The sequence below is a fragment of the Mus musculus genome, chromosome X, assembly GCF_000001635.26.
Source record: "Mus musculus strain C57BL/6J chromosome X, GRCm38.p6 C57BL/6J".
NCBI lineage: Eukaryota > Metazoa > Chordata > Mammalia > Rodentia > Muridae > Mus > Mus musculus.
The window spans coordinates 3,479,614-3,503,160 of NC_000086.7; the positions used below are offsets into that span (position 1 = coordinate 3,479,614).

General features: G+C 38.8%; 2 long non-coding RNA genes across 2 annotated transcripts in view; one reads left to right on the forward strand and one right to left on the reverse strand.

Annotated features, from left to right (window-relative positions):
- Gm46694 overlaps nucleotides 1-23,547 on the forward strand; it is a 73,313-nt gene that overhangs the window by 35,716 nt on the left and 14,050 nt on the right. The window lies entirely within an intron of this gene.
- The window catches only part of Gm53053, a 211,713-nt gene continuing 196,861 nt past the window's right edge, over nucleotides 8,696-23,547 (reverse strand). Inside the window, exon 3 of the long non-coding RNA XR_001782873.1 lies at nucleotides 8,696-8,947. This is a non-coding gene — a long non-coding RNA (Uncharacterized LOC108168496). The remainder of the gene's footprint in view (nucleotides 8,948-23,547) is intronic.

Below are 23,547 nucleotides of genomic sequence, written 5' to 3' on the forward strand. Positions count from 1 at the left end.
TAGATTTGTTGAAGGATTATTTTTTTTTCCTTTTTCTGTTATTATCCTTTGAAGGGCTTGATTCCTGGAAAGATATTGTGTGAATTTGGTTTTGTCATGGAATACTTTGGTTTCTCCATCTATGATAATTGAGAGTTTGGCTGGGTATTGTAGCCTGGGCTGGGATTTGTGTTATCTTTGTGTCTGAATAACATCTGTCCAGGATCTTTTGGCTTTCATAGTCTCTGGTGAGAAGTCTGGAATAATTCTAATAGGCCTGCCTTTATATGTTACTTGGCCTTTTTCCCTTGCTGCTTTTAATATTTTGTGTTTATTTAATGCATTTGTTGTTCTGATTATTATGTGTCGGGAGGAATTTCTTTACTGCTCCAATATATTTGGAGTTCTGTAGGCTTCTTGTATGTTCATGGGCATTTCTTTCTTTAGGTTTGGGAAGTTTTCTTCTATAATTTTGTTGAAGATATTTGCTGGCCCTTTAAGTTGAAAATCTTCATTCTCATCTACTCCTATTATCCATAGGTTTGGTCTTCTCATTTTGTCCTGGATTTTCTGGATATTTTGAGTTAGGATATTTTTGCAGTTTGCATTTTCTTTGATTGTTGTGTCCATGTTCCCTATGGAATCTTCTGCACCTGAGATTCTCTCTTCCATCTCTTGTATTTTGTTGCTGATGTTCGCATCTATGGTTCCTGATTTATTTCCTAGGGTTTCTATCTCCAGAGTTTTCTGCCTTTGGGTTTTCTTTATTTTTTCTATTTTCCTTTTTAGATCCTGCATGTTTTTGTTCACTTCTATCTCCTGTTTGATACTGTTTTCCTGTAACTCTTTAAGACATTTTTGCCTTTCCTTTTTAAAGGCTTCTAGCTGTTTACCTGTGTTTTCATGTATTTCCTTCTTAAGGTCCTCCAACATCATCATTGGAAGTGATTTTGGATTCATGTCTTTCTTTTCTGATGTGATGGTGTATCCAGGAGTTGTTATGGTGGGAGAGTTTTATTCTGATGATGCCATGTAACCTTGGTTTCTGTTACTGCCGCTCTTCATGTGACTTGCTTGTGCCTTTTAGGACCTGCTCAAGCCTGATCACATATGTACAACTTCCAGTTGATAATGGATTGTTGCTGTGCACAAGCTACTTTTTAGCTTCATTGGTTAGATAATACTCAGCTCATGAGATGCAGGTCAGATTACATGGCAATTTGGTAGCTCATTGTCAAATGTTTAGTTTCTACTGAGACCTAATATCAGGCCAAGAACTGTCACTCAAATAGAGAATCGCTATCTGCAAAAATCATTTGTCCAAAGTACCTAGGGTTTCCTCTGTAATACATGTGTAGGGGCCTGCTAAATGCTCCAAGCAGCATCCCCATCTGCCACTGTCACCTCATGTGCCTAGTCATAGAAAAACATGCACAGCAGCCTGGACCTGTTAAAGAAACTTCTCCTATTTCTGTACCCACACAAAGCTAGCTTCTCTTCAAGTCACTTGGTATATGGTATGCTTACCTTATCTGTTGTGTGAGCCATTTATTATTATTTTCCCAGTTTCTGACTGTATAATTTGGATATTATACTTATAAGTTGGCAGATATATGCATCAGAACATGGAATATGTTGGAAGAATCAAAAGGAGAGTTAGAAGGGGGCAATAGGAAGATGAACATAAACAGGGTACGTACATAAAATTTTTCAAAGAATAAATAAAACCATTAAAAAACAAACAAATATACAATGACCATAAAATATTGCTATACTAAATTATAAAACAGAAATATTTATATGTACAAAGAAATAAATTTCAAGCCAGAAATTCAACAGGGAATCTACAGCATAATAAGGTATATATCAATTAGAAAAATATCAAATTAAAATTATAAGCTAGAACGTATTAAAGGGAAAAAATGGATGAATTTAATAGCTTATGCTTAAGAATAATTGGCAAATCAGAAGCCTTGTAAGAAACAATAGAAATAAAGTTTAAGAGGAATAGAAGAGAAAAATAATAATGCTGAAGGCAGAGGTCAGCATAACAGGAGTGTGAATTGGAATCTCAGACTCACAGGGAAGGTAGAAAGAAGCAGAAGATATTTAAACGAATAAAGAAGCCAAAACCATACAATGGGAAAAAAAAGAAAACATCTTCAACAAATGGTGCTAGTCTAACTGGATGTCTGCATGTAGAAGAATGCAAATAGATACATAATTATCACCCTGCACAAAACTCAAGTCCAAGTAGATCACAGACCTCAACATAAAACCAGATACACTAAATCTAACAGAAAAGAAAGTGGGAATTGTCTTGAATGCATTGGTACAGGAGACAAACTCCTAAGCAGAACACCAGTGGCTCAGGCTCTAAGATTAACAATTGATAAATGTGACCTCATGAAACAGAAAAGCTTCTGTAAGGCAAAACCCACCATCAATAAGACAAAACAACAGTCTACAGAATGGGGAAAGATCTTCACCAACCCTATATCTGACAGAGGGCTCTCCAAAATATATAAAGAACTCAAGAAGTTAGACTCCAACAAAGCAAATAACCCAATTAAAAATGGGGTACAGAGCTAAACAGAGAATTCTCCACAGAGAAATCTCTACTAGTGGAGAAGCACTTTTAAAAAATCAACATTCTTATTAGTCATCAGGAGAATACAAATCAAAACAACTCTGAGATTCCATCTTAACACCTATCAGAATGGCTAAGATCTAAACTCAGGCGAGGATGTGGAGCAAGGGGAACATTCCTCCAGTGCTAGAGTGGAAACTTGCACAACCACTTTCGAAATCAATTTGGTGGTTTCTTAGAAAATTGGGAATAGCTCTACCTCAAGAGGCAGCTCTACCACTCCTGGACATATACCCAAAAAATCAAGTGTCCATAGTATGTGGATTTATTTCTGTGACTTTGATTCTATTCTGTTGATCAATCTGTCTATATTTATGTCAATATCTTGTGATTTTTTTATTACTACTGCTCTGAAGTATAGCTTACAATCAGGGATATGGATACCAACAGAAATTATTTAATTATACAGGATTGTTTTAGCTACCCTGGGTTTTTTGTTTTTCTATATGAAATTGAGAAATGCTCTTTCAAGGTCTGTAATGAATTGTGTTGGAATTTTGATGTGAATTGCATTGAATCTGTAAATTGATTTTGATAAAATGACCATTCTTAGTATGTTACTCCTACCAATCCATGGACAAGGGAAATATTTCCATCCTAATATCTTCCTCAATTTCTTTCTTTAGAGACACAAAGTTCTTGTCATACAGGACTTACACATCATATGTTAGAGTTACACCAAAATATTTTATATTTTTGTGACTATTGTGAAGAGTGTTGTTCACCTAATTTCTTTCTCAATTTATTTATAATTTTTATACAGGAGAAATATTGATATTTTTAGCTAAGCTTGTATCTGGCCACTTTGCTGAAGGTGTTTTTTCAGCTGTAGTAATTCTCTGGTAGAATTTTGGGAATCATTTATGTGTACTATTATATGCATGAATAGTGATACCTTGACTTTTTCCTTTCCAATATGTAACTACTCGATCTCCTTTAGTTGTCTTATTTCTCTGGCTAGAACTTCAAGTACTATATTGAATATGTAGGGAGATAGTGGAGAGTCTTGTCTTTTCCCTGATTTTAATGTAATTGCTTTAAGTTTCTCTTCATTTAGCTTGATGTTGGCTATTGGCTTCCTGTATATTGCTTTGATTATGTTTAGGTAAGTTTCTCTAATCAAGTATGAGGAGGGAATTTGGGAGGTTTGGGAGAAAGAAGGGTAATGGGGGGCATCTCTGATCTCTCTAAGACGGGGTTAGGGGTGGGGTGGGGTGAGGTAAGGGAGAGATGTTACTCTGACTGTTATCTCCCTTTGAAATCCTTATCCCTGCCTTGTCTGACCTCAGTGGGAGAGGATGTACCACCTAGTCCTGCTGCAACTTGATGTGCCAGGGAGAGTTGGTATTCCCGGAGAAAGGGGAGTGGGGGATGAGAGTGGGACTGGGAGGAGAGGAGGGAGGAGAGGCTGTAATCAGGATGTAAAGTGAATAAGCAAATAAGTTAAGGAAAACAACAACAAAAAGAAACTGGATTAATTTCAATTTATTCAAGAACATTGGTTATTTCCATTAAGTACTGTAGTATTATGTATATGAATATAAAAATCCTTTCATCAAAGCAAGGAAGAGAGCACAAAACTGCCCTTAAGTCATTGAAGACCTGGAGCACCTATGGGCCTCCCACGAGGTTCTCACAAAACCTACAGCCTCCATCCCAAGAGCCTGTGTCTGACAGAGCTGGTATGAGAAAAGGAGACAATCCTTCCCCAGGTTTTAGCCAGACTTTGAGTACACAATGGGATAGTGAGGAGCCCAGTGAAAGTACCTAGTGATTTGGCCTGTGACCCTCTAGCACAATGTTTTGCAGGTCCAGTTGAACATGACATGTTTTCATTGGAAAGGCACATTTATAGTACCTAATGACAGCCCATGTCAAGTGGCATATTGGTTTTGTGTTTGTTTGTTTGTTTGTTTTTTATTGGTAGACATCTCTTTTTTTTCAATTTTTTGTTAGGTATATTCTTCATTTACATTTCAAATGGAATCCTAAACGTCCCCTATACCCTCCCCCCCTGCCCTGCTATCCTTCCCACCCATTCCCACTTCTTGGTCCTGGCATTCCCCTGTACTGGGGCATATAAAGTTTGCAAAACCAAAGGGCCTCTCTTCCCAATGAGGGTCAAGTAGGCCATCTTCTGCTACATATGCTGCTAGAAACACGAGCTCTGGGGAGTACTGGTTAGTTCATATTGTTGTTCCACCTATAGGGTTGCAGACCCCTTGAGCTCCTTGGGTACTTTCTCTAGCTATTCCATTGGGGGCCCTGTGTTCCATCCAATAGATGACCATGAGCATCCACTTCTGTATTTGCCAGGCACTGGCATAGCCTCGCAAGAGACAACTATATCAGGGTCCTTTCAGCAAAATCTTGCAGGCATATGCAATAGTGTCTGTTTGGTGGCTGATTATGGGATGGATCCCTGGGTGGGGCAGTTTCTGGATGGTAATCCTTTTGTCTCAGCTCCAAGCTTGTCTCTGTAATTCCTTCCATGGGTATTTTGTTCTCTATTCTAAGGAGGAATGAAATATCCACGTGTTGGTCTTTGTTCTTGATTTTCTTGTGTTTTGCAAATTGTATCTTGTTGGGAACTAAAATGGGGTCCCAGGGGAAAGAGTGGGAAGGAGAAGACCCACACCCTAACAGAGTTCCACCTATGCTCTTGTCAGTCAGGTGTGGGAGGGTTGCTATCTACCTTCCACTCATTCCCGGGTGGGCATCCAAGCCTTTGACACACTCTTCTGGGTGTGGCAAGGGGCAGGCAGTCCTACCTGGGATTCCTGGAGCTACTTTGCTAAAGCCACCAGGGTTATGGGAGAGAGGGATGAGAGAAGAGGCTCCCAACACCTGTGAGAGTGAGCACAGCGGATCTAGATGAGCAGAGACTGGCTATGGTTTTAGAAATTTATTGTAGAAAGGCAGGGAGAAAGAGAGAAGGTAGAAAAGAGAGAGAGACAGAGAGAAAGGGCTAGAAAGAAAGAGAGTTAGAGGGAGAGAAAAGAGGAGAGGAGAGAGGAGAAGACAAAGAGAGGGGAGAGGGGCTGAGAGTGAGGGGTAAGAGGTAAGAGAGTGAGAAGTAAGTAAGATACAAGTAAGAGAGCAAGCAGGGGCTGAACAACCCTTTTTATGGCCTTTACTGTTGCTAGGTAACTGGGGAGGAGTTTAGCCTGAAGGTCAGAAGCTTGGGCCATTGCCTACATGACTTCAAGCCATGCTTCTCTTGTAAGGGCTGTGGGGGTCGGTAACTAAGGCAGGAGCCAGAGTTCCAGGAGCATGAGGGAAATTCACTCCTACTATGTCATGAAGGTGAATTATCACCATTTTTGAGGTTCAGACCTCAGCTTAACTGGAGACCAGCCTGTCTGTGCATAGCCCAATAACCCACAGTATCTTGGGTATTCTAAGTTTCTGGGCTAATATCCACTTACCAGTGAGGGCATATCTAGTGACTTTTGTGATTGTGCTACCTCACTCAGGATGATGCCCTCCAGGTCCATCCATTTGCCTAGGAATTTCATAAATTCATTCTTTTTAATAGCTGAGTAGTACTCCATTGTGTAAATGTACCACATATTCTGTATCCATTCTTCTGTTGAGGGGCATCTGGGTTCTTTACAGCTTCTGGCTATTATAAATAAGGCTGCTATGAACATAGTGGAGCATGTGTACTTATTACCAGTTGGAACATCTTCTGGGTATATGCCCAGGAGAGGTATTGCTGCATCATCCAGTAGTACTATGTCCAATTTTCTGAGGAACTGCCAGACTGATTTCCAGAGTGGTCGTACAAGCTTGCAATCCCATCAGCAATGGAGGAGTGTTCTTCTTTCTCCACATCCTTGCCAGTATCTGCTGTCACCTGAATTTTTGATCTTAGCCATTCTGACTGGTGTGTGGTGGAATCTCAGGGTTGTTTTGATTTGCATTTTCCTGATGATTAAGGATGTTGAACATTTTTTCAGGTGCTTCTTAGCCATTCAGTATTCCTCAGTTAAGAATTCTTTGTTTAGCTCTGTACCCCATTTTTAATGGGGCTATTTGAATTTATGGAGTCTAGCTTCTAAGCTCTTTGTTTATATAATACAAATATATAAATACAAATACTAATATATTGGATATTAGTTCCCTAACAGATTTAGGGTTGGGAAAAATCCTTTCCCACTCTGTTGGTGGCCTTTTTGTCTTATTGACAGAGACACTGAAATTTATAGAGGAGTAAGTGGGGAAAAGCCTCGAAGATATGGGCACATGTGAAAAATTCCTGAACAGAACAGCAATGGCTTGGGCTGTAAAATCAAGAATCGACATGTGGGACCTCATAAAATTGCAAAGCTACTGTAAGGCACATTGTTTTTGACAAATCAGTTTCCTTTAGACTACACCTTCAAGCCACTTAAGGTTGCGTTTACAACAAAAATTTATCATCTAAATATCAACAGTAATGGCAGCATTTATCTTGATAATCTCAGATCACAGTGTCTCCTGCTTTAACTATTTCTAATGTTCATTTATCCATTTGTTCACTGCTATGTGATCCAAACCCTGATGACCTCCTAGTGCCAGAGACTGCACAGATCTAAAACAGATAGTGATAAATACAACAGAATATCTTGGGAATGGACTCAGAAGTATGCCATGTGATGTTACCTTAAAGTCAGAATAACTTGCATTTTATAGCTGGAATAAATTTCAAATTCCTATTCCTTTTTTTGACCTCATATTTTTCTTTTTTTTTTCTTTTTGTTTATTTCCCTCCTTTCATTCACATGTTTATCTAAGAGACTTAAATTCTTTCAGCTTTAGACAATAACTACTTTTAGAATCTGCAAAGTAGTTACAAGAAAACAGTTGCCCAAGATTCAGAATCTTTTTAAAAAACTGGAGCTTGTCCAGATACATATGTAGCCAAGGATGAGACAGTGTTTGAGACAGTGTTTGAGACAGTGTTTCTCTGTGTAGCCACATCTGTTGTGGAACTCACTTTGTAAATCAGGCTGGCCTCAAACTCACAGAGATCTACCTGCCTCTGCCTCTTGAGTGCTAGTATTAAAGGCATATGCCACCACTGCCTGGCTAAAATAATATTTTTAAAATAACATGGTTACATGCCAAATTCACAAGGGGTGGATAAGCCTATACTGATAGATAATTTCACAGAATCTAGAAACACCCTGAGGAAAAATGGTTGTGCATGCCTGGGGCCAGGGAGAAGTTAATTTCTTTGGTTATCGAAGGAGGGAGACCTAATCTAATTGCCTAATGAATGAAAAGAAGTGAAGTACCTGAGCTCATCTCCTGTTGGTTCCTAAATGCAAAAGCAATGAGACCAGCTAGCCTCCTGTTTCTTCCATTTCTATTGCCACATCTTCTCTGCTATGATGGATTGTCTTCCTTAAACTGATTGCCAAAATCATCTCTTATTTTCTTAAATTGTTTCTTGTTGGTTATTTTGACACATCTATGAGAAAAGGAACTAATATAGTATGGACATGGTGGTGACTTGGAAAAGTTATGGAGTTACATGTGATGACCTTGGTCTGACCAGGAAGAGACAGGGACAGATAGTCCAGGTGTCTAAACACAAAAAAGTAAATAGATATGTCTTAGATAACTGAGAGCCCTATGTGTTTAACAAGCAATTGGGGCATACCAGGGCTTACAAATAAATGCTCTATATGATCCATGTTTCACCTTCTACTTTCCTTCATTGTTATATCCTCCCCCATCACATAAAAAAATATCACACACACACACACACAGACAGACAGATAGACAGACACACACACACACACACACACACAGAGAGAAAGAGAGAGAGAGAGAGAGAGAGAGTCAAACAACATTTAATTCCTGTGTAGCAACAAGGACATCTTGCATGCAGTTCAGTCTGGTTAAGGAATGGGAGAAGCAAAATGAGGCTTTAGTCAATGATAGAGGAAGGAAGGGATTTAGATGGGTCTTGAGGCTTTGAAGATGAAGTATTAACCAGGCTGCTTGAAAGATCACTGTGTCTTCCCTTTTGATGACCCCAAGCACAGAGTACATCACCATTGTCTTCATATTCTTTTTCACTTTCTGAGGAGCTTTCACCAAAAGCATGTTGCTTTTCATAAACAAAACAACATTTGGATGAGCGATGGCCCAAGTGTTCATTGTCAATAGTGTCACTAGACCACCCAAATTTATTGCCTGACTTCCCCTTCTCTAACTTGTTGGACATATTACTACTTTTTAGCTTATCACCCAGCACAACTATGGGATCTGAGATGGATCTTCAGTCAGCTTAGGTGTTGAGTCTTCCATAGCAGAACTGGAAGCCTGGCAGAGGAGAGAAATCAATATATCCAAAGAGTCTGAGGAAATAGGAATTTGAACTCAAGTCAGAGACACAATTAAAATTTAATGTTGCAATTATTTTTATCTTAGAATTCATACACAACTTACTCTTGTTTCTCAGTTGTTGTTTGTTCAAAGTCATATCTTGAGATCACAGAAAATAATTTGGTTATAAGGGAAATGGTAGAAAGAAAATTTGGGGGGGCGAGAGCCACAGAGCCTCTGAGGCGGCGCCATTTTCGGCTACAGACAACCTGCCACCTTCCTGGTCAGAGCACAGGTGTCCGCACAGCCCGGGAGGCTTCTGCCTCACTTTCCGCGGGGGTCACCTTGGTTCTGAGACCCCGCGGCCAGCGGTCTGCGGGTGAGAGTGTGGAACACAGAGGCCAGCAGCTTCTGGAACGGGCGAGAGCCACAGAGCCTCTGAGGCGGCGCCATTTCCGGCTCCAGACAACCGGCCACCTTCCTGGTGAGAGCACAGGGGTCCACCCAGCCCGAGAGAGAAATCTGGAACCATAGATGCGAGCATCAGCAACAGAATACAAGAAATGGAAGAGAGAATCTCAGGTGCAGAAGATTCCATAGAGAACATCGGCACAACAATCAAAGAAAATGGAAAATGCAAAAAGATCCTAACTCAAAACATCCAGGAAATCCAGGACACAATGAGAAGACCGAACCTACGGATAATAGGAGTGGATGAGAATGAAGATTTTCAACTCAAAGGACCAGCAAACATCTTCAACAAGATTATTGAAGAAAACTTCCCAAATCTAAAGAAAGAGATACCCATGAATATACAAGAAGCCTACTGAACTCCAAATAGACTGGACCAGAAAAGAAATTCCTCCCGACACATAATAATCAGAACAACAAATGCACTAAATAAAGATAGAATACTAAAAGCATTAAGGGAAATAGCTCAAGTAACATATAAAGGCAAGCCTATCAGAATTACACCAGATTTTTCACCAGAGACTATGAAAGCCAGAAGAGCCTGGACAGATGTTATATAAAGACACTAAGAGAACACAAATTCCAGCCCAGGCTACTATACCCAGCCAAACTCTCAATTACCATAGATGGAGAAACCAAAGTATTCCACGACAAAACTAAATTCACCCATTATCTCTCCACGAATCCAGCCCTTCAAAGGATAATAACAGAAAAAAACCAATACATGGATGGGAACCACACCCTAGAAAAAACAAGAAGATAATCCCTCAACAAAACTAAAAGAAGACAGCCACAAGAACAGAATGCCAACTTTAACAACAAAAACAACAGGAATCAACAATTACATTTCCTTAATATCTCTTAATATCAATGGTCTCAACTCCCCCATAAAAAGACATAGACTAACAGACTGGCTACACAAACAGGACCCAACATTCTGCTGCTTACAGGAAACCCATCTCAGGGAAAAAGACAGACACTTCCTCAGAGTGAAAGGCTGGAAAACAATTTTCCAAGCAAATGGTCTGAAGAAACAAGCTGGAGTAGCCATTTTAATATCGGATAAAATCGACTTCCAACCCAAAGTTATTAAAAAAGACAAGGAGGGACACTTCTTACTCATCATAGGTAAAATCCTCCAAGTGGAACTATCAATTCTGAATATCTACACTCCAAATGCAAGGGCAGCCACATTCATTAAAGACACTTTAGTAAAGCTCAAAGCACACGTTGCACCTCACACAATAATAGTGGGAGACTTCAACACACCACTTTCATCAATGGACAGATCGTGGAAACAGAAACTAAACAGGGACACAGTGAAACTAACAGAAGTTATGAAACAAATGGACCTGACAGATATCTACAGAACATTTTATCCTAAAACAAAAGGATATACCTTCTTCTCAGCACCTCACGGGACCTTCTCCAAAATTGACCATATAATTGGTCACAAAACAGGCCTCAACAGATACAAAAATATTGAAATTGTCCCATGTATCCTATAAGACCACCATGGCCTAAGACTGATCTTCAATAACAACATAAATAATGGAAAGCCAACATTCACATGGAAACTGAACAACACTCTTCTCAATGATACCTTGGTCAAGGAAGGAATAAAGAAAGAAATTAAAGACTTTTTAGAGTTTAATGAAAATGAAGCCACAACGTACCCAAACCTATGGGACACAATGAAAGAATTTCTAAGAGGGAAACTCATAGCTCTGAGTGCCTCCAAGAAGAAACGGGAGAGCACATACTAGCAGTTTGACAACACATCTAAAAGCTCTAGAAAAAAAGGAAGCAAATTCACCCAAGAGGAGTAGACGGCAGGAAATAATCAAACTCAGGGGTGAAATCAACCAAGTGGAAACAAGAAGAACTATTCAAAGAATTAACCAAACGAGAAGTTGGTTCTTTGAAAAAAATCAACAAGATAGATAAACCCTTAGCTAGACTCACTAAAGTGCACAGGGACAAAATCCTAATTAACAAAATCAGAAATGAAAAGGGAGACATAACAACAGATCCTGAAGAAATCCAAAACACCATCAGATCCTTCTACAAAAGGCTATACTCAACAAAACTGGAAAACCTGGACGAAATGGACAAATTTCTGGACAGATTCCAGGTACCAAAGTTGAATCAGGATCAAGTTGACCATCTAATCAGTCCCATATCACCTAAAGAAATAGAAGCAGTTATCAATAGTCTCCCAGCCAAAAAAAGCCCAGGCCCAGACGGGTTTAGTGCAGAGTTCTATCAGACCTTCAAAGAAGATCTAATTCCAGTTCTGCACAAACTATTTCACAAAATAGAAGTAGAAGGTACTCTACCCAACTCATTTTATGAAGCCACTATTACTCTGATACCTAAACCACAGAAAGACCCAACAAAGATAGAGAACTTCAGACCAATTTCTCTTATGAATATCGATGCAAAAATCCTCAATAAAATTCTCGCTAACCGAATCCAAGAACACATTAAAGCAATCATCCATCCTGACCAAGTAGGTTTTATTCCAGGGATGCAGGGATGGTTTAATATACGAAAATCCATCAATGTAATCCATTATATAAACAAACTCAAAGACAAAAACCACATGATCATCTCGTTAGATGCAGAAAAAGCATTCGACAAGATCCAACACCCATTCATGATAAAAGTCTTGGAAAGATCAGGAATTCAAGGCCCATACCTAAACATGATAAAAGCAATCTACAGCAAACCAGTAGCCAACATCAAAGTAAATGGAGAGAAGCTGGAAGCAATCCCACTAAAATCAGGGACTAGACAAGGCTGCCCACTCTCTCCCTACCTTTTCAACATAGTACTTGAAGTATTAGCCAGAGCAATTCGACAACAAAAGGAGATCAAGGGGATACAAATTGGAAAAGAGGAAGTCAAAATATCACTTTTTGCAGATGATATGATAGTATATATAAGTGACCCTAAAAATTCTACCAGAGAACTCCTAAACCTGATAAACAGCTTCGGTGAAGTAGCTGGATATAAAATAAACTCAAACAAGTCAATGGCCTTTCTCTATACAAAGAATAAACAGGCTGAGAAAGAAATTAGGGAAACAACACCCTTCTCAATAGTCACAAATAATATAAAATATCTTGGCGTGAATCTAACTAAGGAAGTGAAAGATCTATATGATAAAAACTTCAAATCTCTGAAGAAAGAAATTAAAGAAGATCTCAGAAGATGTAAAGATCTCCCATGCTCATGGATTGGCAGGATCAACATTGTAAAAATGGCTATCTTGCCAAAAGCAAACTACAGATTCATTGCAATCCCCATCAAAATTCCAACTCAATTCTTCAACGAATTAGAAGGAGCAATTTGCAAATTCATCTGGAATAACAAAAAACCTAGGATAGTAAAAAGTCTTCTCAAGGATAAAAGAACCTCTGGTGCAATCACCATGCCTGACCTAAAGCTTTACTACAGAGAAATTGTGATAAAAACTGCATGGTACTGGTATAGAGACAGACCAGTAGACCAATGGAATAGAATTGAAGACCCAGAAATGAACCCACACACCTATGGTCACTTGATCTTCGACAAGGGAGCTAAAACCATCCAGTGGAAGAAAGACAGCATTTTCAGCAATTGGTGCTGGCACAACTGGTTGTTACCGTGTAGAAGAATGCGCATCGATCCATACTTATCTCCTTGTACTAAGGTCAAATCTAAGTGGATCAAGGAACTTCACATAAAACCAGAGACACTGAAACTTATAGAGGAGAAAGTGGGGAAAAGTGTGGAAGATATGGGCACAGGGGAAAAATTCCTGAACAGAACAGCAATGGCTTGTGCTGTAAGATCGAGAATTGACAAATGGGACCTAATGAAACTCCAAAGTTTCCGCAAGTCAAAAGACACCGTCAATAAGACAAAAAGACCGCCAACAGATTGGGAAAGGATATTTACCTATCCTAAATCAGATAGGGGACTAATATCCAGCATATATAAAGAACTCAAGAAGGTGGACTTCAGAAAATCAAATAACCCCATTAAAAAATGTGGCTCAGAACTGAACAAAGAATTCTCACCTGAGGAATACCAAATGGCAGAGAAGCACCTGAAAAACTGTTCAACATTCTTAATCATCAGGGAAATGCAAATCAAAACAACCCTGAGATTCCACCTCACACCAGTCAGAATGGCTAAGATCAAAAATTCAGGTGACAGCAGATGCTGGCGTGGATGTGGAGAAAGAGGAACACTCCTCCATTGTTGGTGGGATTGCAGGCTTGTACAACCACTCTGGAATCAGTCTGGCGGTTCCTCAGGAAATTTTACATAGTACTACCGGAGAATCCAGCAATACCTCTCCTGGGCATATATTTAGAAGATGCCCCAACTGGTAAGAAGGACACATGCTCCACTATGTTCATAGCAGCCTTATTTATAATAGCCAGAAGCTGGAAAGAACCCAGATGCCCCTCAACAGAGTAATGGATACAGAAAATGTGGTAACATCTACACAATGAAGTACTACTCAGCTATTAAAAAGAATGAATTTATGAAATTCCTAGCCAAATGGATGGACCTGGAGGGCATCATCCTGAGTGAGGTAACACATTCACAAAGGAACTCACTGATAAGTGGATATTAGCCCAAAACCTAGGATACCCAAGATATAAGATACAATTTCCTAAACACATGCAACTCAAGAAAAATGAAGACTGAAGTGTGGACACTATGCCCCTCCTTATAAGTGGGAACAAAACACCCTTGGAAGGAGTTACAGAGACAAAGTTTGGAGCTGAGATGAAAGGATGGTCCATGTAGAGACTTCCATATCCAGGGATCCACCCCATAATCAGCATCCAAACGCCGACACCATTGCATACACTAGCAAGATTTTATCGAAAGGACCCAGATTTAGCTGTCTCTTGTGAGACTATGCCGGGGCCTAGCAAACACAGAAGTGGATGCTCACAGTCAGCTAATGGATGGATCACAGGGCTCCCAATGGAGGAGCTAGAGAAAGTAGCCAAGGAGCTAAAGGGATCTGCAACCCTATAGGCGGAACAACATTATGAACTAACCAGTACCCTGGAGCTCTTGACTCTAGCTGCATATGTATCAAAAGATAGCCTAGTCGGCCATCACTGGAAAGAGAGGCCCATTGGACACGCAAACTTTATATGCCCCAGTACAGGGGAACGCCAGGGCCAAAAAGGGGGAGTGGGTGGGTAGGGGATTGGGGGTGGGTGGGTATGGGGGACTTTTGGTATAGCATTGGAAATGTAAATGAGCTAAATACCTAATAAAAATGTGAAAAAAAAGAAAATTTGGGTCTGACTATTTCAATTTCCTCCTGTCAAATGAAAAGGCAAATGCTAACTCTAAATACATATCTTTGTGAAAAGACTAGAGAAAGCACCACATGGATTTTAACTTCTGATTTTACTTGAATAATAACAACAGATACACATGATCATTATTTATTTCTGCCATATAAGTGATTCTCTGTGTAAGTCTATGGCCTCCTATGTGAACGGATGAGGGTTTGAAGATATGGCTAGAAAAGAACTCAAGTGCCAGGATACAATGGGAATCCAAATTTCATACTAGAATCCTTCAAGAATTATTAATTTATTGTAAAAAGAATGTAATTTACTGTGTATCTAAATTTTAATGACATACCAATATGACGGCAGGAAATGGATAGTTTAGAGACTTTGGAGGTTAGTTATTAATATAGATGAGTAAATAAGCATGAACCAATGTCAGTAGTGGTGATAAACAGAACGAAGACAATTGTAGATAATTTGGTCACTGAAAGGGAAAATTACTTGTTATTAAGGGTGGACATAAATTAGAATGGGGGCAACATCAGACCTGATACAGTGGAGGACAAGACCAGGCCAGAAAAGTTAGCAAACTAATAACCATTGAAAATCAGAATCCTTGGGTTTTAAGTGGCCACTTTATAACATACCCATTTAATTAGAATCTAATTCTACATCTTCATCTGAAGGTCAGGAGTAGAAGGCTGACTCCAATTTGATTAGGAGAAAGGTCTTAAAGCCCATGCCCACAGTGATACACTTCCTCCAATAAGGCCATACCCACAAATAGTGCTGCTCCCTGGGCCAAGCATATTCAAACTGCTATACAACTTATTAAACTGTTTTTGAAACTAAGATCTTCTCATTTTAATTCTCTACATGTATTAACAAATGATCTCATTACAGCGATAAAATAACTTGAGAAAAGAACCTTAGGGAAGGAATAGGGTCACAGCTTAGCCTCACATTTCAAAGTTATCGTTTACCACAGAGGAAAAACATGGGATCAGAAGTTTAAGGTAGATGGTCACATTTTGACATTTTTGTCCACAATCTGGAAGAAGAAAGCTATGCTTATGCTCAGTTCCTCTAGTAGTTTGAAATGAGAACGGAACCCATAGGCTTATATATTTGGATACTTGGTTCCCTGTTGTTGGAACTGCTTAGGAAGGATTAGGAAGTGGTCTTATTGAAGGGAGTATATCACTGGAAGTGAGCAATGAAGTTTCAAAAGGTTATTTTATTATTGCAAGTTATTTTTCTTTACCTCCTTCATTTGATTTGAGATGTGAGCTCTCAGCTCTTCTTGCTGCCATGCCCTTGTTCCAGTATCATGGACTTTAACCCTCTGAAACTATAATTCAAATTAAATGCTTTCTTCTGTAAGTTGCTTCAGGTATGGTGTTTACCACAGCAATAGAAAAGCAAGTCACACAGTTTTCTTTGTCCTCTTTATGTTGTCAAGGACCACAGTCCACTGAATGATGCTACCCACCTTTAGGATGGGTCTTTCTGCCCCAAGTTACCTAAATTAGAATCTACCTCACAGACATCCCTAAAGGGTTGTTTACATGGTGCTTGTAAATATCTAGTTGATAATCAAGATTAACTATATGCTCTATAACAATAAGATGTAAAAATGTAAAGCAGATGATGTTACTTTCCTGTGTAAATACTCCAAAGACTTTGTATAACAGATGATATAAAAAATTTTATGATAGTCTATCTCTAAAACTGGTAGATCATTTGTTCTTAATTAGAATGGCACTGTTTCTAGGAATGAAAACAGATCCTTTTTGTGGAAAGTGGAAAAGCAAAAGAGCAAATCTTGCTTTGTGGCCAAAAGTTTATCTGTATTTGATAAAACCTTATTTCTTATGATTGAATTTCTTTTATGTTTTGCTTTCTTGGATATTATATGATCAACGTTTGCCAGTGAGTTCATGAATTAAACAGATGCAGCAAAAGTCCTACCAAATAATGGCAAATGGCTGAATGTACCTTTGTAACTGGGCAAAACAGTGTTAAGATGTAAGGTTCCTTTATCTTATAGTCTTGCTGAGACCAATCCAGGTTTAACTAGAATCTGATCTCACATTCTGAACACTTGGGGCTATATCCAGGTCCCTAACAGGCTAGACTAAACACATTTAATTAGCTATACACGGTGTCTGAGTGTTCATCTCTGATGAGCTCTTCATACCATCTGGAGTATTTACAATTCAGTGATCATTCATGAAGTCATGCATTAAGAAGTAACTTATGTATGTCTACTGTCTGCCCTCACCTTTTCTCATGCATTATCTTTAATATATTTGTGCCTTATGCTTTTTACATTTTAACCAAGCAGAAGCTGTATAACTTGTCACTATTTATAAGTTATAAAGAGAAAATGTATTGACGTTATATGAGTATCTAGCAATGCATTTTCTTACATTAAGCAAAATTTAAATGTTATACTTACTTAAATAATATCTAGGAAGTTAAATTTCTCCCTAAATATATTTCATTTATGTATTAAATTATCAAATAATGAATTTTAAACAATTTATATAATAATAAATTGCTAATTTTCTATTGTATACTTTTATAAATTGATAATTTATGCATACAATTTTCTGTTATAATTTACATAGATAAATAAATTGCAGTAAAGCTGTATGTCAGGTATACTTGTTGGATACCAACTCTTTAATTTTTAACTTTCAGTTTTCACTCATTTTTAGTCATAGATAAAATTTACTATTTTATAAATTAACAAACACATATACAGATACAATGTATTAAAATGATACAGAACATGTTAATGGCATTACATTTTCACAAAGAAACAATTGGGAAACATATTATAAGAGCTTCTTACTTTGAGGGTTGTTTTTCTTCTTTTTGAGAGTGTACCATTATGTAGTCATGACCCTCCTGCCCTAGTCTCTCCAGAGCTAGGATTTTAATTATGTACCACTATGCAAGGTTTAAAGTACTGCTCTGGGTTATTACTTTTTTTTTGAGTGTTTATGACAGCCACACTAATATTGCCTGTACATTCTCAAAGGTAACAAGTTTGTTTTGAATTTGAAAACTTTTGCAGTAAAAGTATTTCTTACTTATAGTGCTTTTCACAACCTTTCCAAGTTGATGTCTTTCCTGTCTTGACTTAAACATCACTTGCTCAAAGTTTTTTTGTTTGTGTTTTTGAGACAGGGTTTCTCGGTGTAGCTCTAGCTGTCCTGGAACTAACTCTGTAGACCAGGCTGTCCTGGAACTCAGAAGTCCACCTGCCTCTGCCTCCCAAGTGCTGGGATTATAAGTGTGTGCCACCGCTGCAAGGCTTTTTTTTTAAACCCATGATCCTGTTGTTCTATTTTTCACTGTAGGACATCATGTGAATTATTTTTAATAGAATGTGGTGTGTGTGTGTATGTGTGTGTGTGTGTGTGTGTATGTATGTGTGCGTGTATTTAAATGTGTATAGCACATGAGTATACAAGCACATGGCCTGAAGTCATTAAGATGTTTCCTTCAATTTCCAGATAGAATCTCTCAATGAATCTCGAGTTCACAAATTTGTTCAGAAAACTCTAGTGGTTCTCATGTCTCCACCTCCCCAGTACTGTGACTACAGATGCAAGTTGCAATGCCCAGACTTTTCTTTGGATGCTGGGGACTCAGTCTCACGTTATTACATTGTCCTGTAACTACTTTACTGGCTGAACCATCTCTATAGTCCCAGCTCATTTGTCAGTTTTACTCAAAGAAAAAATCATCTTGAGCACAACAACATTGTGTCTCATTCAGTTACATCCTAGTACCTTAAAAAGGACCTAGAACTCTGCTTCTCAAGTTGTGGGTTATAACTCTTTTGACAGTCATATATCAGATACCCTGCATATCATATATTTACATTATAATTCATAATAGAAACAAATTACAGTTTTGAAGTAGCAACAAAAGTAATTTTATGGTTGAGGTCACTATAGCAAAAGAAGTTGCAGTGTTAGAAAGGTTGATAACTACTGACCATAACATAGCCAGTAATTTGTTGAATCAATGAATAATTACATGAAATTACTATATTTAAAAAATTAACTTTAGTTTTTGCCTTAGCTTACCTCAAAGATAGGCTGCAATCTGTAAACTAAACAACCCTTTCCTCATCCAAGCTGCTTTTGGTCAGTGTTTTATCACAGGAGCAAAAAGGAAATTATTAAAACAATCTGTATCCATCAGGGAAATGCAAATAAAAACATTTGTAATTTTTCTAGCTGTAGTGGTTTAAATAAGAATGTCCCTCACAGGCTCATACATTTGAAAGCTTAGTCATCAGGGAGTAGAATCTTTGGTAGGGTTATGAGATATGGCCTTTTTGGAGTAGTGTTGGACGCCCAACATGCCTGCAAGTAAGAGGCCACAACAGGGTCCTTCTGGACACGTTTATTGGGAGAGCTTGATTGCAGAGGCGAAAAGCCCCCGAACCCAGAACTGGTGCTGCTTATATAGGCCTAGGAGAGGCGTGTCTCACACCCAGATTGGTTATGCTTACTATCTCATTTGCATGTCTCACATCTGATTGGTTAACATACCTCATTTGCATGTCTCTCATCTGATTGGTTAATTCTCAAAACCTCATCTTGGCAAAAAACTTTACTGCATATTTACACATTGGGTGTCTACCCAAACTTATGCGTGGTAGCCAGGAGTAGCCAGCACCACCCTGCAATGGCACATGTGGCTTCCCACAGAGTAGGTGTGGCCTTGATGGAGGAAGTATGTCATGGGGGTGGCTTTAGATTTCAAAAGCCCATGGTAGGCCCAGTTTTCCATTTCTGCACGAGAATCAGGATGTAGTCACAGCTACTGCTCCAGTTACAAGCCTAGCACCATGCTCACTGCCATGATGATAATGGACTAAGGCACTAAAACTGTAGGCAAGCCCCAATTAAATGTTTTCTTTTATAAAAGTTGCCTTGATCATGGTGTCTCTTCACAGCAATAGAATACTAACTAATCCAGACTTGAACAGACACCAGCCCACCACCATGCTAGTGGGACTCACTGTCACATGTGGCTTAGGTCCAGAGTCTTCCTAGATTTTGCTCTAGCACTCACCTAAGCCATTCCTCCCAGCCCATCTCCATTACTTTGTGCTCTCCATTCTCTTCTATTGACCCATGGCCAATATGGCTGAGACATAGGTAGGCTGCTGCTGTTGAGGTACATGATAGAGAATGCCTTGGGGAACTGTGAGAGAAGCTAGAGAGGTTCCAGAGGAAAAGGAAGAGGCTGTTGCTCCCACTCCTTAGGTGGATTTTGTTCCCTGTATTTTTCTTGGATGTGATTTCATGACTCCTGTGTCAAGTATTTACATTCAATTCATAAGGCATGTTTATTCATTCATGTTAAATGCTGGAAGACAACTACAGAGCCCAGTCTGGTGGAAGGATAGGCTGAGTGTTTTCTTCAGTGTACCCTGAATCTGGTTATGGCCTTCTGCCTTGCTTTCAAGCTTTCTCAGATATAGTCTATAATAGGTGCTAGGCATTTGTGTTTAAATTGGTCTGTCTTAAGAAAGTTCTCTGAAAGAGCTGCTCGGTTAATATTTAGCATGTGCTTGCTGGCTTTTATGTTTTTCTGAACTCAAACAGCCTTCCTTAAATCATTGCTTACTTTATTAAATTTGTGAATAAAAACACTGAAACTGAAATAAAGTTGTCTACAGTATTAGATTGTATTCTACTTCATTCTTTAAAGTCTTCAAATCCTAGGTCTTACAGAGAGATCTGCATAGGACAATGAATGTTGACAAGCTGGCTGTGCCTTACTTCATCTTCTTGATTCTAGTCTCTTTAAATTCCCCTTAAACCTACCCCTTGCCTGCCCACCTCAACCCCTCCTTGAAGCCCATATCCATTCCCTTGGGGTTCATCACTGTAGTGGCTATTCCTGGATGTCAGCTTGATTACATTTAGAATGAACTACAATCCAGAATTGGAATACTCACCTGTGAACCTGATCTTGAGGCTGGAAGATACAAGTTTCTGACATAGATCTTGGCATGGAGATCTTGAAGCATAGTGGCTATGAGTCCCAGGAGACTAAGGCAAGGAGACCTCTTAGTTCAAGGTCATTTGGAACAAAGCAAATCCCAGATTCAGGAATGGTGACACATACCTTTAATCTGAGCCACACCTTCTGCTGGAGACCTACATAAGGACAATGGAAGAAGGAAGATCCTCTCTTCTTCACCTGCTTGCCTTGTAGGACTGAGAAACTGTTAGATCCTTGGACTTCCATTCACAGGTGCTGCTGACCATTGTTGGGGAGTTGGACTACAGACTGTAAGTCATCAACAAATTCCCTTACTATACAGAGACTACCCATAAGTTCTGTGATTCTAGAGAACCCTGACTAATACAATCACTAACTGCCACTAATGTACAATAATTCTGCCTTGCCTGCCCCTAAGAGCCAGATCCTAAACCCTACCTAGAAGACGTCCAGAGTCAGTCTCCACTCCTCAACTGCTAGCCTATTACCTATACAACCCACTGAATTGATCTGGGACAGCTTATGGTTTGAACAGAGTTGCAACCAGAAAATCCTATCCAGTACAAGTTGGAATCCAAATATTAAAATACTGAGTGACTCAAAGAATGAGAACCAAATATCATTCTGATGGTTGACAACTTGTCAGATAGGAGTAATAGCAACCAAAGAACTAAATGCCCACCCAAAAGGCAAAAATAGATACACATACACCAAGGAACACCATAAGAATACTGAATCTAGATATTTAGATCCCAATGCAAAAAAAAAAAAACAAACAAACAAACAAAAACAAAAACAAACAAACAAACATAAACAATGACGACAATATGCCTCCACCAGAAACAACCCCTTACTATAATATTCCCTAAGAAAGAATAATTTAGATTGAAGTATGTGGTAAGGACTTCAAAATAGCAATTATGCATATGTTCAAGGACCTTAAAAGGATATGAATAAATGTCTCACTGAGAACTCTGAAGACAAAAATAGTTGACTGAGGAAATGTAAACAATTCAACTATGAAAATACAATATGACAAAGAAGTAGAATGACTAAATTAACCCAAACTGAAATAAGACTTGAAAATAAAAACTCAGGAAGTCAAACAAAGACCTCAGAGAAAAGCCTCATCAACTGATTTAATGAAGTGAAAGAATTTAAGGTCTGGGGAACAACGTGGAAGGAATGGATATCTCTGACATTGGAAATATTAGATCTTAAAGATCTAGGAACAACAGTGTGGGTTGGTACCCAGGGGGTCCTCCTTCTTAGAGGACAAGGGGAGGGGGTGAGGGAAAGATTGTGAGGAAGAGACTGTGAGGAGGGGCAGCTGTGATTGGGATATAAAGTGAATAAGTAAATAAAATAAATAAGTAAATGGAAAAAATCTAGACACCAAACTTCAGACTATCTGGAACACTATGTTTTGGGTTTTTGTTTGTTTGTTTGTTTGTTTGTTTGGTGTCACGGCACTCTGGTGGAGTCAGCTTGACAAAGCGAAAGCTGGGAAGCTGGTTCATGAAGCAAAGAGTTTCACGGAAACTCCCTTCCCGGGGACCTGGCATTTTCTCCCTAATCTATATAAACCATAAAATTAATTTTTCCATTCCCGCATTAGTCTATTGTATGGATCCACGTGCTCTCTATATAGCATTACCTTATAGTAAATGCCTTTTAAGATTGTATTCTAACAATAGCTAAAGCCTTTTCCCAGTGTTCTTAGATTCCAGATAGCAGCAAAGAGCTTAACCTATTCAGTAACTAATTAAGCACTACCATAAAGCAATAAAGCACAGCCATTAATTCAGTTGTCTGCAAAGTCTAAAATTCTCACTGAGATAGAAATTCGTACTATAGACTACATTCCATGCCAAGAGAAAATTAGTATACTATACTGAAAATGGACAGTCTCCAGATATAGATAAGAATTAATGAGGCCTAGAGAATTTTGGGGTCAGTGACAATACATTAGTCTTGAGGCGTATCAAGAGTTAACTACCCTGAGGCTATTAACTCTAAGTGTAAAACTCTTGCCTGGCAGAAAGTGCTAATCTCTAAGGTAAACATTTCCCTTTGTAGTCACTCCCTTTGCATCTGTGTTAATCTCTAATGTTAAACGTTTATCTGGTTCCTTTTGAAGTCACTCCTTTTGCACCTGGAAAAATTCAATGTTCCTTTTTCTGTTATGATTTGCAATTTACTCTGTATTATAAAAGTCTGAGACTCGACTAGAAAATTACATTCAGATTCAACACCTCTCTTGTGTGTATCTGATTGTCATTTCATCTGACTCCTTTGCCCATCTGCTTAAGTAATCCCGTTCCTCGCAGACAAGGGACCCAGAGGGTCTGCGGCAGTTTGGTTTTTGGTTTTTGGTTTTCTTTCATTTTTTTTTTATCAAGACAGAGTTTTTCTGTGCAGTCTTGGCTGTCCTGGAACTCACTCCATAAACCAGGCTGTCCTCGAACTCTGAAATTTTCCTGCCTCTACCTCCCAAGTGCTGGATTAAAGGCATGCACCACCACTGCCTGGCTTTATCTGGGACACTATGTACAGACCAAAATTTATGACTGATAAGTTTACAAAAAGGAGACAAAGCTCAGGTCAAAGGCACAGAAAATATTTTAACAAAACATCCTAGACATAGATAGTGCAAGAGTGAAATATCAAGGAGCAAGAGGCATATAGAACACACCCCAGACAGGACTAGAAAAGTTCACACACACACTATCCTATGACACATAATAATGAAAACACTTAAATGTA